The sequence below is a fragment of the Ranitomeya variabilis genome, chromosome 8 (genome assembly GCF_051348905.1).
Source record: "Ranitomeya variabilis isolate aRanVar5 chromosome 8, aRanVar5.hap1, whole genome shotgun sequence".
Classification (NCBI taxonomy): domain Eukaryota; kingdom Metazoa; phylum Chordata; class Amphibia; order Anura; family Dendrobatidae; genus Ranitomeya; species Ranitomeya variabilis.
This window is the reverse complement of record NC_135239.1, coordinates 66,192,596-66,207,160: the sequence shown is the minus strand read 5'-3', so window position 1 is coordinate 66,207,160 and position 14,565 is coordinate 66,192,596. Positions and strand designations below refer to the sequence as shown.

The 14,565-nt window shown below is 43.2% G+C and overlaps 1 long non-coding RNA gene across 1 annotated transcript; it reads left to right on the top strand.

The window, feature by feature from the left end:
• Positions 1-522: 522 nt before the first annotated feature.
• Positions 523-14,465, top strand: LOC143788029 (uncharacterized). Its single transcript, XR_013218536.1, has 3 exons — positions 523-724; positions 1,098-1,203; positions 14,314-14,465. It is a non-coding gene; the product is annotated as an uncharacterized LOC143788029 (long non-coding RNA).
• Positions 14,466-14,565: the final 100 nt, after the last annotated feature.

Here is a 14,565-nt window from a genome sequence, read left to right as displayed (position 1 = left end):
CACAAGAAACTTGATTTAAACAATAGGTAATTTTCCGGGGACAATTCTCTTTACCGGAATCTGTCAACAGGCTTTTGGATATGTCGTCTAAGGGCAGAATGACATAGGGGCTGAGATCCTGATTCCAGCGATGTGTCACTTGCTGGTCTGCATGCTGTCATTTTTATACAATCCCTGCAGAACTTGGAATGTTGAGCTGTGTATAACCCCGCCCACACCCCTGATTGGCTGCAATATTGACAGAAAGCTGCCAATCAGTGGTGAGGGTGTAATTGGACTAGGCGGCATGAGACACCTGGTCCTCTTGTGATAATCTCCTGCTGATAAAACACTAATTTTATTGGAATAGCAACCCATAGCCTAATAAGTGACACATCACAGGAATCAGGCTCTCAGTCCCAACAAAATGTTGCTCTCAGATTACATAGCAAAACAAATCTGCTGACAGATTCCCTTTAAATGTATAAAGTCTAAGATCTAATTCCTTTGATATGACTAATTTCTGTTTGATGTTTCCAGGTGGACCCAGCAAAGCTCAAGCATGCAGTCAAGGTTGTCTTCATTAGCCAGATTTTACTCTCCTTACCCATGGTCCTCCTCATATATCCATTTATGAAGTGGCGGGGCAACCCTTGTGGTACAGAGTTGCCCACATTTCACTGGGTTTAGTGGAGCTCTCCATTTTTGTGCTAGTTGAAGAAATCCTTTTCTATTACTCACACAGGTACGACAGTGAGAACAATCGGGTGAATTTGGTTGTGGTTTTATACAATAATGGTTTCACAATAGCGCAGTGTCCTTGAATATCCAATTTTGTACGCCACTAAGTTTTTAGGAATGTACTGATTATTTTCTTAATAGTCCTGGATAGACTTAGATTTAGAAGGTAACATTTGGGCACTGCTAGTGGAAGCTTATGTGCTGGATGGACAATCCCTTTAAGGCCTTAGGCATATGGTCTTATTATGGATCTGTAGTCTTTTTTGGGGGGTGGAAAATGTTCTTCTATTTGCGCACACTGTACGTATGTTCGATGGGGTTTTCTGGAAGGCAAAAATATATTTTATGGAGCTACTTTTTTTGTTGTTCTTCTACAGATTGTTCCATCACCCAAACATTTACAAACGTGTTCACAAACAGCACCATGAGTGGACTGCCCCTGTAGAAGTGGTGGCTATGTATGCTCGTCCATTGGAGCACATTGTAAGTACAGTATTAATCCTCTTCAAGTCAAAATTTGAACTTTAAAGAGGAACTGTCACTAGATCAAAAGTGGCCAGTGTTATCGCCTATTTTATTCTCACTGCTCCCCTGATTATAGCACTTTTATTTTATTTTTTTAATCCGCCATAAGGTTCCAGAGACATGGGCCTTTTTATTTAGTACTAATTTTTACGTTTTTATCAAGGAGGCGTGGCTCACATGATCCTCTGGAGCGTGTCTTTAGGCTGCTCTGCATAAATTCCCCATGAGCCACGCCCCCTACTAAAATCCATAAAAAGTAGCATAAAGTAAAAGCATCAATATCTCTAGAACCATATGGCCGATTTAAAAAATGTAAAAAATGGCATACTCAGGGGAGTGGTGAGCATAAAATATAACATGGTGGGAGGCTGTTTTCGATTTACATAACAAATTATCCTTCCACAAGATCCAGCCTACAATGGAATTAGCTTTATTATCTATATGTGATCTCTCTATTGCCAGATTTAAAAAAGGCCTTCTTAGACACTTTCTAACAGCCGAACGCAATCTAATACCTCGTTACTGGAAACAATCAAAATCTCCTTCACGCTCAGAACTTGTTTCGGAGTTGAACCATATTTTCAGAATGGAGCAATAGATTGGTCAGGACACTGGAACCTCAAAGTTGTAAACACATGGTCTCCTTGGATTATGTTCAGAGAGACTACGGATTTGGTGACTTGACTGGGCTAACTGACTAAATTTTCGAACTACGCATATGTATATCTAAAATCTCTGTGGTGGATTATCGAGCCTTTAATAATAAGTATACCAGATACAGGTTGAAGTAGACAGGAAATCAGAAACCGAACCCTTCCCCTCCCCTTTCTCTCCCTTCTTCTTTCTCTCTCTACTTTCCTACTCTCTCTCTCTATCTCTTTTTCTAAACATAAATAAGGTTTAAACTATCTTAAGGTTTTTGTTCAATGTAATAATATAGATACTCTCGCTCCTGAATTGTACCCAATTCTATTTTTCTATATACATGAGAATTGAACATAGGGAGTTTTTTGCTAATAATATTCGTGAACCTTTGTCGCAATGTTGATAGATCATCCTTCCAATTTAAGGGTAAAATACTCTTAAGGTTGAATTATAGCACATAGTTAATGATTCCAGATCTCCTTTTGAATGGTTACGGGAATAGTACCTTTTTTTTTTTTTCATATAGAAGACAAAAGGAATATTGCCACACAGGTTTATTTAAAAATGTAATATACTTTATTGATTAAGAGTTTACAATGGAAACTTTATTTCAATATGCATTTGTTTGTTGACGACCTGATTTGTAATGAATAATTATATGCAACTTATATCAATAAAACTGATTTACACAAAATATAACATGGTGGTCATTCATATCGTAAGGATGATAACGCAGATAAAAAAAAATCAGGCAGTAAAAATTTCTATTTCTCTAGATCTTTTTGTTTTCATGGAAGAAAAGCCACTAACAGAAGGGTCTTCCCTGTCCCTAATGAAAACACATGAACGCTGTCTATAATATAGTTATGCCCCCTTTCTGCATCCACATGTAATAATTCCCTCTGTGCCTTTACGCAATAATAATACCCCCATTTACTAGTAATGTCTTCTCCTTTATTCCTGTGTATAATAGCTATTCCCCTCACCATTTGTGACTCTATATATTAGTTATATCCCCCCTCTGTGCCTCTTCACAATAATGGTGCCCTCTTTGTTCCTCTACCCACAATAATATTACCCAGAGGCGTATCTAGGGTTTCTGGCACCCGGGGCAAGAATACATTTTGGCGCCCATCCCCCACCTCCCCACCAGAACATATGCGATTTGCACACTTAGTCATGTACCCACGAGCCTCTCTCCCTAATGCTCTCAATATTCAGTGAAAAACTGAGAGAAGCAGAAGAGAAGCTCAGTGTCACAGGACCATGAGTATGAAAATCGCATATGAGTGAAGTGTCCATGTGACGACTACTGGAACCTGCAGAGCTGAATCCTGACATCGCAGCTTCTGAATTCTCACAACTAATGCACTGCACACTTTTAGGATTCTCCCTTGCCGGTGGACGGTCATGTCAGCACAAGTATGTGATTTGTATACTTCTGACCACGTTCCGACTAGACTCTCTCAGTTCATTTTCATTGACTGAGGTCACACGTATCTAGTCAGCACGTGACCGCATGTATGTAAATCGCCAGCACGAGAGAATCCTGACAGCGTGCAGGGCACACTGTGAGAACTCAGAAGTCTGCAGCCACAAAGAATGACTGCAGACTCAATACAAACCTGGACATCCCCTTTAATGCTCCGAACATAAATAAAAACATGAAAATTAGTCAGTATCACAAATAACATTTACATCCAGGTACCTTATAGATGACGTCGCCTCTGGAGTCGTTCTCCTTCTTTTCTTCATCTCGTCCAGACTCCATGATGAGTTTTCTCATCCACAGCCGTCTCTGCAGACTTCCATCTTCTCCGCTCTTTTGCAGAAAATCTCCACATGACGCCCTTAAAGATACAAGTGTCATTATAATGCTCCTGAATAAAAAATTGCCCCTCACTATATTGTCTGCACAAAATATGACCCTCACACTGTACCTCTTATGGTACATGCTCTTCACACTGACCTCTCCTTTCCATACCGGCCCCCTCTTCACACTGTCCTCTCATACTGTGTCCCCCCTATAGGGCCCAGTATTTATACTGTACTCTCTCATTACGCTCCCCCTCCTTGGCATACTGTCCCCTCCTGGCTGTGCCCTTACTCTGTCCCCCCCATGCTGCGAACCCACTACTCACTTTCTATTCTGTGCCCACTCACTTTTGTCCCCACACTATTCCCCTCCCTCCTCATACTGTCTCCTCTCACATCCCTCCTGTTCACCATACTGTCTACTCATATATTTACCCCCTCACTTTCTATACTGCCTGCTCACCTGACTCCCCATACTGTGTCTGCACACATCCTATCACCCTCACTCCCCGTACTCTGTCCACATACATTTTTCACATCGCTACTCATACTGTGTCCACATACATTCCCCCCTTCTCTCCTCATACTATCTGCACCCATCTCCCATACTGTTTCCTCAGATATGCCCCCCATTCTCCTGTACTGTTTCCTCTTATATTAGTAAGCATAACGCCCAAACCCATAACCCCATCAGGGGAGTGGGCAACACTCCATATATCTACTATATCACATCAAGAACACAGATGAATATTACCGTGGTCCAAGAAGTGTCATACAGATAATTAAAAATACTTTTATTCTTGTAAATAATTTAAAATGTAAACCAAACTAAATATGTATAAATACAAAGATGCCTCATAAAACAACCTATCGCGGTCAGCAGGAGCAGAATGTTCATTTACATAAACAGGAAGCACACTGGGAATATAACAGATTGCCGAAAAAAAATCAAATCATGCACTGTTTTTTAAGTATTATCACTGCATAGTCAAATGCATACACACCCAATTGGATTGTATTAATATCGGATTATTACCGAGCTATTGTATTCAACGGCAAGCTGAGGGTAAGGCTAGAATATACACCGCATCTTAAATGTCTCCTCCCCGTACCATCTACCTGGACATGGTGAGCGGTGCGCCCCGTCCCCTACACATATTACCTGTTCTGTGCTGCCCGTTACACGTGCCCAGCCAAATGGCGTGCTGTATCCGCGAACCCCGACGCGCGTTTTGCGTTAAGCTTCTTCCTGGGGGTGTGTCTAAGGCGATGAGTCACAAAGGTCTTATATGGTCAATGTCCAATCCAGGTTAATGGGGCGGAGACTTGTTTGTAAACGTCATCCCGTGTCAACCCACTCATTCTAACTCCTGCACGCTGCCAAAAATTGTGACTATCCTCTACCCCATAACATGATAAACATCACATATATCGGCACAGAGTTTCCGAGTCGTATATTGAAAGATAATAAGATCTCTAGCTAAGTCCATTGAATCGGCCGAAACAGGGGCGGAGTCATTTCTACGTCATTAAACTAACGCCCCCCAAGCCAAAAGATGATGGCATTGGTGGAAACCAAACCACAGTTCTCAGTTTGTACGGAGTGCCAGATAAAAAACTGAGGTAAATACCTCTGTTGTGTAATTCATATATATGCCCGTGAAGTGAAACGACCATAGAAATACTGGTCCTAAATTACCGGATAGACTCAAGAGTGATAAAGAAAATCAGTAATTATATTAAAAGTGATTACTGTGCTTGTTTAAACCCATTAATAGTGTACAGAAAGAAAAGTGAAAAAAGTGATTTGATTGAGTGAAGGCCAAGTGCCTATATGTGCATTTGAGTACCATATAAGTGAATAGAGTTATTATGGGCTTTGTTAATGGCAGGTTTAAACTGAGGTGGGGTCACGGGTAACATCTACCCCCCCTGCAGTAGGGGGCAAAGTCAACCCCAAACACCAACCATCAGATCCCACCAGATCCCACCAGACGTGTCCCTTAAAATATTATTACTTAGATATAGTGCATAATATTTTAATAATAAAGAGTGAAACGCACCAGTGAAGTGAAAATAAAAACCATATATTTAATGCCTATAATTTGATAAGTATAATACAAGCATGTTTTCATATAACATAACTGAACTGCGCCCAGAACTGTGAAGCGGTTTTAGTCAGACACAATAAATTAGTCTGATGTATCTATGTCCATATTATTGTTGGTAATATCAAACTTCAAATATACTTTAAAATTTTAAGATTTTAAGAAAGTGGCTCAATCCATATGTTAATAATATTTATCCTATATATTAAAGTTCCTATTGCCTAATTTTCACATGTATATGCGAACTGAGAATAGAATCATGATGGGGACTAGTCACAATAAAAGGCATGATAATATCACATGCAACACCTATGCTATGAAGGAAACCCACTAAAATGAAGCAAAAAATCTGAAAGACAATATCTTCACAAACGGAAAGAATTAAGAATACTACTCTAATATAATCGGATTCCTATTGTCTAACTGATTTGGGTGTCTTAAGAGCTAGAAATAGTGTCCCAGTAAGAACTGGTAGTTGGCATACACCCACCACTTACATCCCATTAAAAGAAAAACCCTTAAGATGTGGCCCCAATATACAACCTCATATCCCAACTCAAGACGAAGACTCTTATCCAGATATCCTTCGCTTGCAGTGTCCTCGTTTTGTAGTTCGAGTGTCCAAAAGAACACCTTCTCTGCTTCTACATGAGACCACATATTGAATTCACGAGGCACATAGTCAGGGTATGATATACCATCTCCACTCATAGAAAAGTCCGTCTAAAGAAGAAATTATAATTATCCGGCATTTCTCATACATCAGCTAGATGGTAATTGGAAGTCCATAATTCGTGGTAGATGCTGTCCATACATATCGTCACTCCAATAAGGGTTCTTCATGCTTCAGCTGGATGATAGCTGGAAATGCGTAACCCAGAGTAGATGCCGTCCACATATATGTCCAAAATGGATTCAGCATTTCTCATATTTCAGCTGGATGGTAACTTTAGGTACATACTCAATGGTGGATGTTGTCAACACACACCGCCACACCGATATAAATTTTTCATGTTCCCGCTGGATGATAGCTAGACATACATAATCTGAAGTGTATGCCGACCACACATTCGACCAAGATGGAATCTAAATAAACAAAACATAATTAAAATCAAACCTAAAAAACTAAAACCAAACTATGGGAAAACCCACCGTCAAAGACTAAAAACCTGATGAAACAAGCAACTGAGAAATATATACTTCTAATCAAGAATTGTGTACATCCCCGGGCAAGCATGTACCTATAATTTATAGGAAGGCACTAAAGCCAAAATTTTCGTTCAGGCCTTGCGGGGCCAGGGTACCTAATCTGTAAATCCATCTGCTTTCAACCTGAGCAAGAGCCTTGCCCAGGTCACCCCCTCTTGGTCCTAAAGTTACTGTATCAATACCCTTAACTTTCATAAGGTATGGATCACAATCATGGAATTTTTTATAGTGTCGGGGGATGGTTTTCAAAATTGTAATGTCTTCTATTGTTTTAGCCTTGGCAATATCCCTGTGATGTTCTCGGACACGAATTCTCAATTCCCTAGTAGTAAGGCCTATATAGGCCTTACCACATGGGCATACAGATTGGTAATACAGATTACGCGAAACGCGCGTCGGGGTTCGCGGATACAGCACGCCATTTGGCTGGGCACGTGTAATGGGCAGCACGGAACAGGTAATATGTGTAGGGGACGGGGCGCACCGCTCACCATGTCCAGGTAGATGGTACGGGGAGGAGACATTTAAGATGCGGTGTATATTCTAGCCTTACCCTCAGCTTGCCGTTGAATACAATAGCTCGGTAATCCGATATTAATACAATCCAATTGGGTGTGTATGCATTTGACTATGCAGTGATAATACTTAAAAAACAGTGCATGATTTGATTTTTTTTCGGCAATCTGTTATATTCCCAGTGTGCTTCCTGTTTATGTAAATGAACATTCTGCTCCTGCTGACCGCGATAGGTTGTTTTATGAGGCATCTTTGTATTTATACATATTTAGTTTGGTTTACATTTTAAATTATTTACAAGAATAAAAGTATTTTTAATTATCTGTATGACACTTCTTGGACCACGGTAATATTCATCTGTGTTCTTGATGTGTTTCCTCTTATATGCCCATTATTTTCCTCTACCCCACCCCATCATTGCTCTCTTCAACACCTCCATCTTTCCCATTCCACCACCTCCATCATTTCCTCCTTTGCCTTTTCCACCATATCCATCATTTTCTCTTCCCCACCATCCCTATCATTGCCCTTTCAACCACCATCATCATTGTCCTTTTCGCCGCCATCACCATACTTGCCCATTCCACCACCTCCATCATTTTCTCCCCCTCCAATATCATCAATGTGCTTTCCACCACCACCATCCTTGTCCATTCTACCACCTCCATCATTTCTTCCCCCCTTCATGTTTGCCCTTTCCACCACCTCCCATGATGTCCTCCTCCCCACCATCATTGCATTCTCCCCCCACCACCATCATTGCCCATTCCAATTTCCACCTCCATCATTGTCTCCCCCCCCAACCCCATCATTGCCCATTCCACCACATCCATCATTTCCTCCCCCCTCCATCCCAATTATTGCACTCTCCCTGTCAGCCCCATCATTGCCCTCGCCACTCCTCCCCGTACACACACACACAACCATTTACGTCTCTGCACATTCGCCCGCAGTGCTACGCATGCACGCACAAACACACACACACATTGCGTACAGTATAATGGCCACACCTAGTTACTCCTACACACGCGGCAGAGCTCCATACACCTTGCACACACGGCTCCGCTCCGTACACCTCGTACACACACGGCTCCGCTCCATACACCTTGCACGCACGGCTTCCGCTCTGTACACCTCGTACACACACGGCTCCGCTCCGTACACATCATACACACACGGCTCCACTCTGTACACCTCGTACACACACGGCTCCACTCTGTACACCTCGTACACACACGGCTCAGCTCCATACACCTTGCACACACCCAGTTCCGCTCTGTACACCTTGCACACACCCAGCTCCGCTCCATACACCTTGCACACACGGCTTCCGCTCTGTACACCTCGTACACACACGGCTCTGCTACATCCACACAAACCACTCCTGACCCCACACAAAAGCTTACCCTCGTCCAGCCCCATGAGAACCAGCAGAGTCCTGCACTACACGTAGGTCCTCCCGATCATGTGACTACTGACTCCTCCCCTCCTGTGACCTCATCACAGGTCCTGTGCGCACAGAGCAGCGGCAGCAACAGCTGTGGTGTGCGGCTCTCTGCAGTGGAGGGGCTCTGCTGTGGGGTAGTTACGCCGCTGACACTTGGGATTCGACGCGCAGCACTTTCTCTAAGCCGGCTGTCAATTTGACGGGACTATCTCAGTGTGGGGGTGGCAGAATGCCGCCAACGAGGAGCCTCCTTGGACGGCCCACTGGCACCCCCCTGTCGGCTGCGCCCGGGGCACATGCCCCGGCTGCCCCCCCTGGATACGCCACTGATATTACCACCTAGAGGATACAGATACCATTGAAAACCATGCCCACCTGGGGACTCAGGCAGACCCTGGTACCCTCTGGTTTTATATGTAGCAGTATCCTGCAAAATAAGAGTTATATACTGCTGTGTACTTTATTTTTTATACCATAGATTACTGTGCGCCCATACAGTGCCATAGATTGGAGGTCTGTGTGAGAGAACACTTGAAAAAAAGACTGTTCAGTGTATCTAAAAGGCCCAAAGCCTGAGGCTGCACTATGTCAATACTAAGTGCCGTGGATAGAGCGCCCTCTTATCTATATAAAGTGGCATTCATAAGTTGTCTTGAGCCTGCGGCTGGGATATGCTGTCTATAGGTTCTCATTGTAAAAAAATGACTATACCTATAAGTTCTCACTGGAAAAAACCCTACACCTATAGGCCCCCACTGCAGAAAAATTACTCAGATAGGCTCCGACTGCAAAATAATTACCGTATATACTTGAGTATAAGCCGACCCAAGTATAAGCCGACCCCCCCTAATTTTGCCACAAAAAAATGGGAAAACTTAATGACTCAAGTATAAGCCTAGAATGGGAAATGCAACAGCTACTGGTAAATTTCAAAAATAAAAATAGATACCAATGAAAGTAAAATTAATTGAGACATTGGTATGTTACGTGTTTTTGAATATTCATATTGAATCAGGAGCCCCATATAATGCTCCATACAGTTCATGATGGCCCCATAAGATGCTCCATATTAAAATACGCCCCATATAATGCTCCATATACAAATGTGCCACATAAAATGCTCCATGCAGTTCATTATGGCTCCATATACAAATATGCCCCATATAATGCTCCATGCAGTTCATTATGGCCCCATAGACACTCCATATACAAATATTCCCCATATAATGCTCCATACAGTTCATTATGGCCCCATAGATGCTCCATATACAAATATGCCCCATATAAAGCTCCATGCAGTTCATTATTGCCCCATAGATGCCCCATATAATGCTCCATACAGTTCAGTATGGCCCCATAGATGCTCCATATAACAATGTGCCACATATAATGCTGCTGCTGCAATTAAAAAAAAAAAAAAAAAAAAAGTCATACTCACCTCTCGTCGGTGCTCCTCAGCGTCCCATCCCTCCGCACTGACTGTTCAGGCAGAGGGCGGTGCGCATACTAGTACGTCATTGCGCCCTCTGACCTTAACAGTCACTGCAGAGGACGTGGAAGACGGAGCAGCGCCGACGCTGAAACGAGGGACAGGTGAATATGAAGTACTCACCTGCTCCTGGCACGGTCCCTGCTTCTCCCGGACAGATCGTCTCCGGCACCCGCACTTTCTTCCTCTGTCAGCAGTAACTGGTACCGCTCATTACAGGAATGAATATGCGGCTCCATCCCTATGGGAGTGGAGTCCATATTAATTACTTTAATGAGTGGTACCACGTGACCGCTGAACAGAGGAAGAAGGTGCCGGAGACCATGGGACATGCAGGGACAGCGTCAGGAACGCCAGGAGAGGGTTAGTATCTGACCGTCATCGCTCCCCCTCACCCGCCGACCCCCCCCCCCGCCTTCCATGACTCGAGTATAAGCCGAGAGGGGCACTTTCAGCCCATTTTTGGGGGGCTGAAAATCTCGGCTTGTACTCAAGTATATACGGTAATACACGTTTTGGCTTCCACTGCAAAAAAATTACTACACCTATAGGATCCAACGAGAAAAAATGACTACACCTATTATAGGCATCCACTGCAAAGAAATGATTACACCTATAGGATCCCACTGCAAAAAAAATTACTATACCTATAGGATCCCACTGCAAAAAATTGACTATACCTATAGGATGGCATTGCAAAAAATTAGTACACTTTTAGACATCTATTGTATAAATTGGTTACATCTATATGCTCCCAGTAAAAGAAAAGATGACAACATCTATAGGCTCCCACAGCAAAAAAAAGAGGCTATATCTATAGGCTCTTATTGGGAAAAAAACAACTACACCTAAAGGCTCCAACTGCAAAAAAATGACCCCACCTATAGTCATCGACTGCAAACAAAAAATGACCACACCTATAGGAATTCACTGCAAAAAAAAATGACACCTATAGGCATCCGCTGCAAAAAATGACTACACCTATAGGCACCTTTTGCAAAAAGTCTGCACCTATAGGCCCCACTGAAAAAAATGACTACACCTATAGGCACCTACTGCAAAAAAAATGACTACACCTATAGGCACCTACTGCACAAAAAAAAAGGCTACACCTATAGGCACCTACTGCAAAAAAAATGACTACACCTATAGGCACCTACTGCAAAAAGTCTACACCTATAGGCCCCACTGAAAAAAATGACTACACCTATAGGCCCCACTGCAAAAAAATTACTACACCTATAGGCTCCTACTGCAAAAAAAAACTACACTTATAGGCCCCACTACAAAAAAATGACTACACCTATAGGATACCACTGCAAAAAATGACTACACCTATAGGATACCACTGCAAAAAGTGACTACACCTATAGGCACCCACTGCAAAAAATGACTACACCTATATGCACCTACTGCAAAAAGTGACTACACCTATAGGCACCCACTGCAAAAAATGACTACACCTATTGGCACCTACTGCAAAAAGTGACTACACCTATAGGCACCTACTGCAAAAAATGACTACACCTATAGGCACTCACTGCAAAAAGTGACTACACCTATAGGCACCCACTGCAAAAAATGACTACACCTATAGGCACCTACTGCAAAAAGTGACTACACCTATAGGCACCCACTGCAAAAAAAATTACTATACGTATAGGATCACACTGCAAAATTGACTACACTTTTATGCACCTATTGTACAAACTGATTACATCTATATGCTCCCAGTAAAACAAAAATTGACTACATCTATAGGCTCCCACAGCAAAAAAAGAGGCTATATCTATAGGCTCTTACTGGGGGAAAAAAAGCTACACCTGTATGCTCCCCGACTGCAAGAAAAAAAAAAGTACACTTATAGTAACGCAGCAAAAAAATACTGCACTACACCTGTAGGCTTGCATGTAAAAACATGACTACACCTTTAGGATCCCACTGCAAAAATTAAATAATTAGACCTTCCTATACAATGAAATAAGGAATGCCAGCAGCAGCCCAGCGTATGCCACATGGACCCAGAGGTGTATCTAGCCTTTCTTGCACCCGGGGCAAAGGATCATGTCACAGGGTCCTACTCCGGTACCACACACACACAATCAACAGAGGAAGAGAATAGTGAACAATTCCAGAACCTTTATTTAGGCAAAAACACGAAGGGTCCATATACGATCCACCACACAGAGGATACAATAGTCCAGAACACGAATGCAGTTCAGTAACAGGATAAAAGTCCAACAATCCAGCAGAGAGGATAGCATAGTCCATATACCCTTCTTTCTCTCTGATATCCTCTTCACATCATTCCACACCAGACTGATCTGTGTCTCACCTCCCTGATATTTACAAGTCTCCCTCCTCATTCACAGGTCAGGAGGGGGAAGGTCTCAGGGGCTCATTGTTTCAACAAGATAGGTCAACATGTCATTAGCATATTAGCAAACAACATTATTCACTGACCCTGTGGAGAGATAACAGTACTGGACTGTGGGGGCTGATATCAGATGGCAAATAACAACTCATCCTACAAGAGAACACCATGAAAATAAGTAAAATAGAAATATACACAAAAATGATACCCACATAGCATATCACACCATCACAGATCAGTTTGGCGCCCCCCCCCCCCCAAACCTCCCCCATTTGAACCTTAACTCTATTGAAACTGTATGACCAAGCCAAGGTACATTCCTGAAACCCCATAATGTTAAAATAGATACCAATAAAAGTAAAATTAATTGAGACATCAGTAGGTTGTGTTTTTGAGTATCCATATTGAATCAGGAGCCCCATATAATTCTCCATACAACATACGCCCCATATAATCCTGCATAAAGGTTAATAATGGCCCCATAAGATCCTCCATAGACACATTAGCCCAATATAGTGCTGCACAAACCTTGATTATGGCCCCATAAGGTGCTCCATAAATATATTTGCGCCATATAGTGCTGCACAAACGTTGATTATGGCCCCATAAGATGCTCCATACAGACATTTGCCCCATTTGCTGTTGCTGCAATAAAAAAAACCAAATCTCATACTCACCTCTGTCGCTCAGGCCCCCGGCACTTTCAATATTCACCTGACTTCGTTCCGGTGCCGCTCCATCTTCAGCGTCTTCTGCACTGATATTCAGGCAGAGGGCACGCACTAACCACGTCACCGCGCCCTCTGACCTGAGCATCACTGCAGAAGACGCTGAAGACGGAGCATCGCCGGAATGAGGAGCAGGTGAATATCGCACAACGCTGCGCTCCCCCTCCCCATTATACTCACCTGCTCCTGGCGCGGTGCAGTCCCTGGTTCCCCAGCGCCGCAGCTTCTTCCTGTATTGAGCGGTCACCGTTATCGCTCATTACAGTAATGAATATGCGGCTCCACCCCTATGGAGGTGGAGCCGCATATTCATTACTGTAATGAGCGGTACCATGTGACCGTTCAGTACAGTAAGAAGCTGCCGGGGAAAGAGGGACCTGCAGGAACCGTGCCAAGAGTAGGTGAGCATAATTAGACAGCCCCTGCTCCCCTTCCCCTTATACTGAGTATCTCAGTGTGGGGGCGGCAGAATGCCGCTGACGAGGAGCCTCCTTGGACCGCCGCATCATCAGGCGGCCCGCTGGCACCCCCCTGTCGGCTGCGCCCGGGGCACATGCCCCGGCTGCCCCCCTGGATACGCCACTGCATGGACCTACTTATGATATACACTGGAGACATGGCGCCTGTGGACACTTCAGATTTCCCCTGATGTAGATAAAATTGAGATGTGCATGTAGCCTAACAGTCATCGCTTCTCTTGTGCTCTCCACATTAAATATCCTCTTTTAAAACTACAGTTTTCCAACATGTCACCATCCATGGCCAGACCAATGATGATGGGATCCCACGTAGCTACCATCATGCTATGGTTTTGCCTTGCTCTGATTTCCACCAAAATATCACATTGTGGCTACCATCTGCCCTTCCTGCCTTCCCCTGAGTTCCACGACTTTCATCATCTCAGGTAAGTTCAAAATCAAAGCAATGAATCATTTTATGGATTATTTCCTTCCTATATGCAAAGTTAAGCAATTTTTTAATTAGTCACC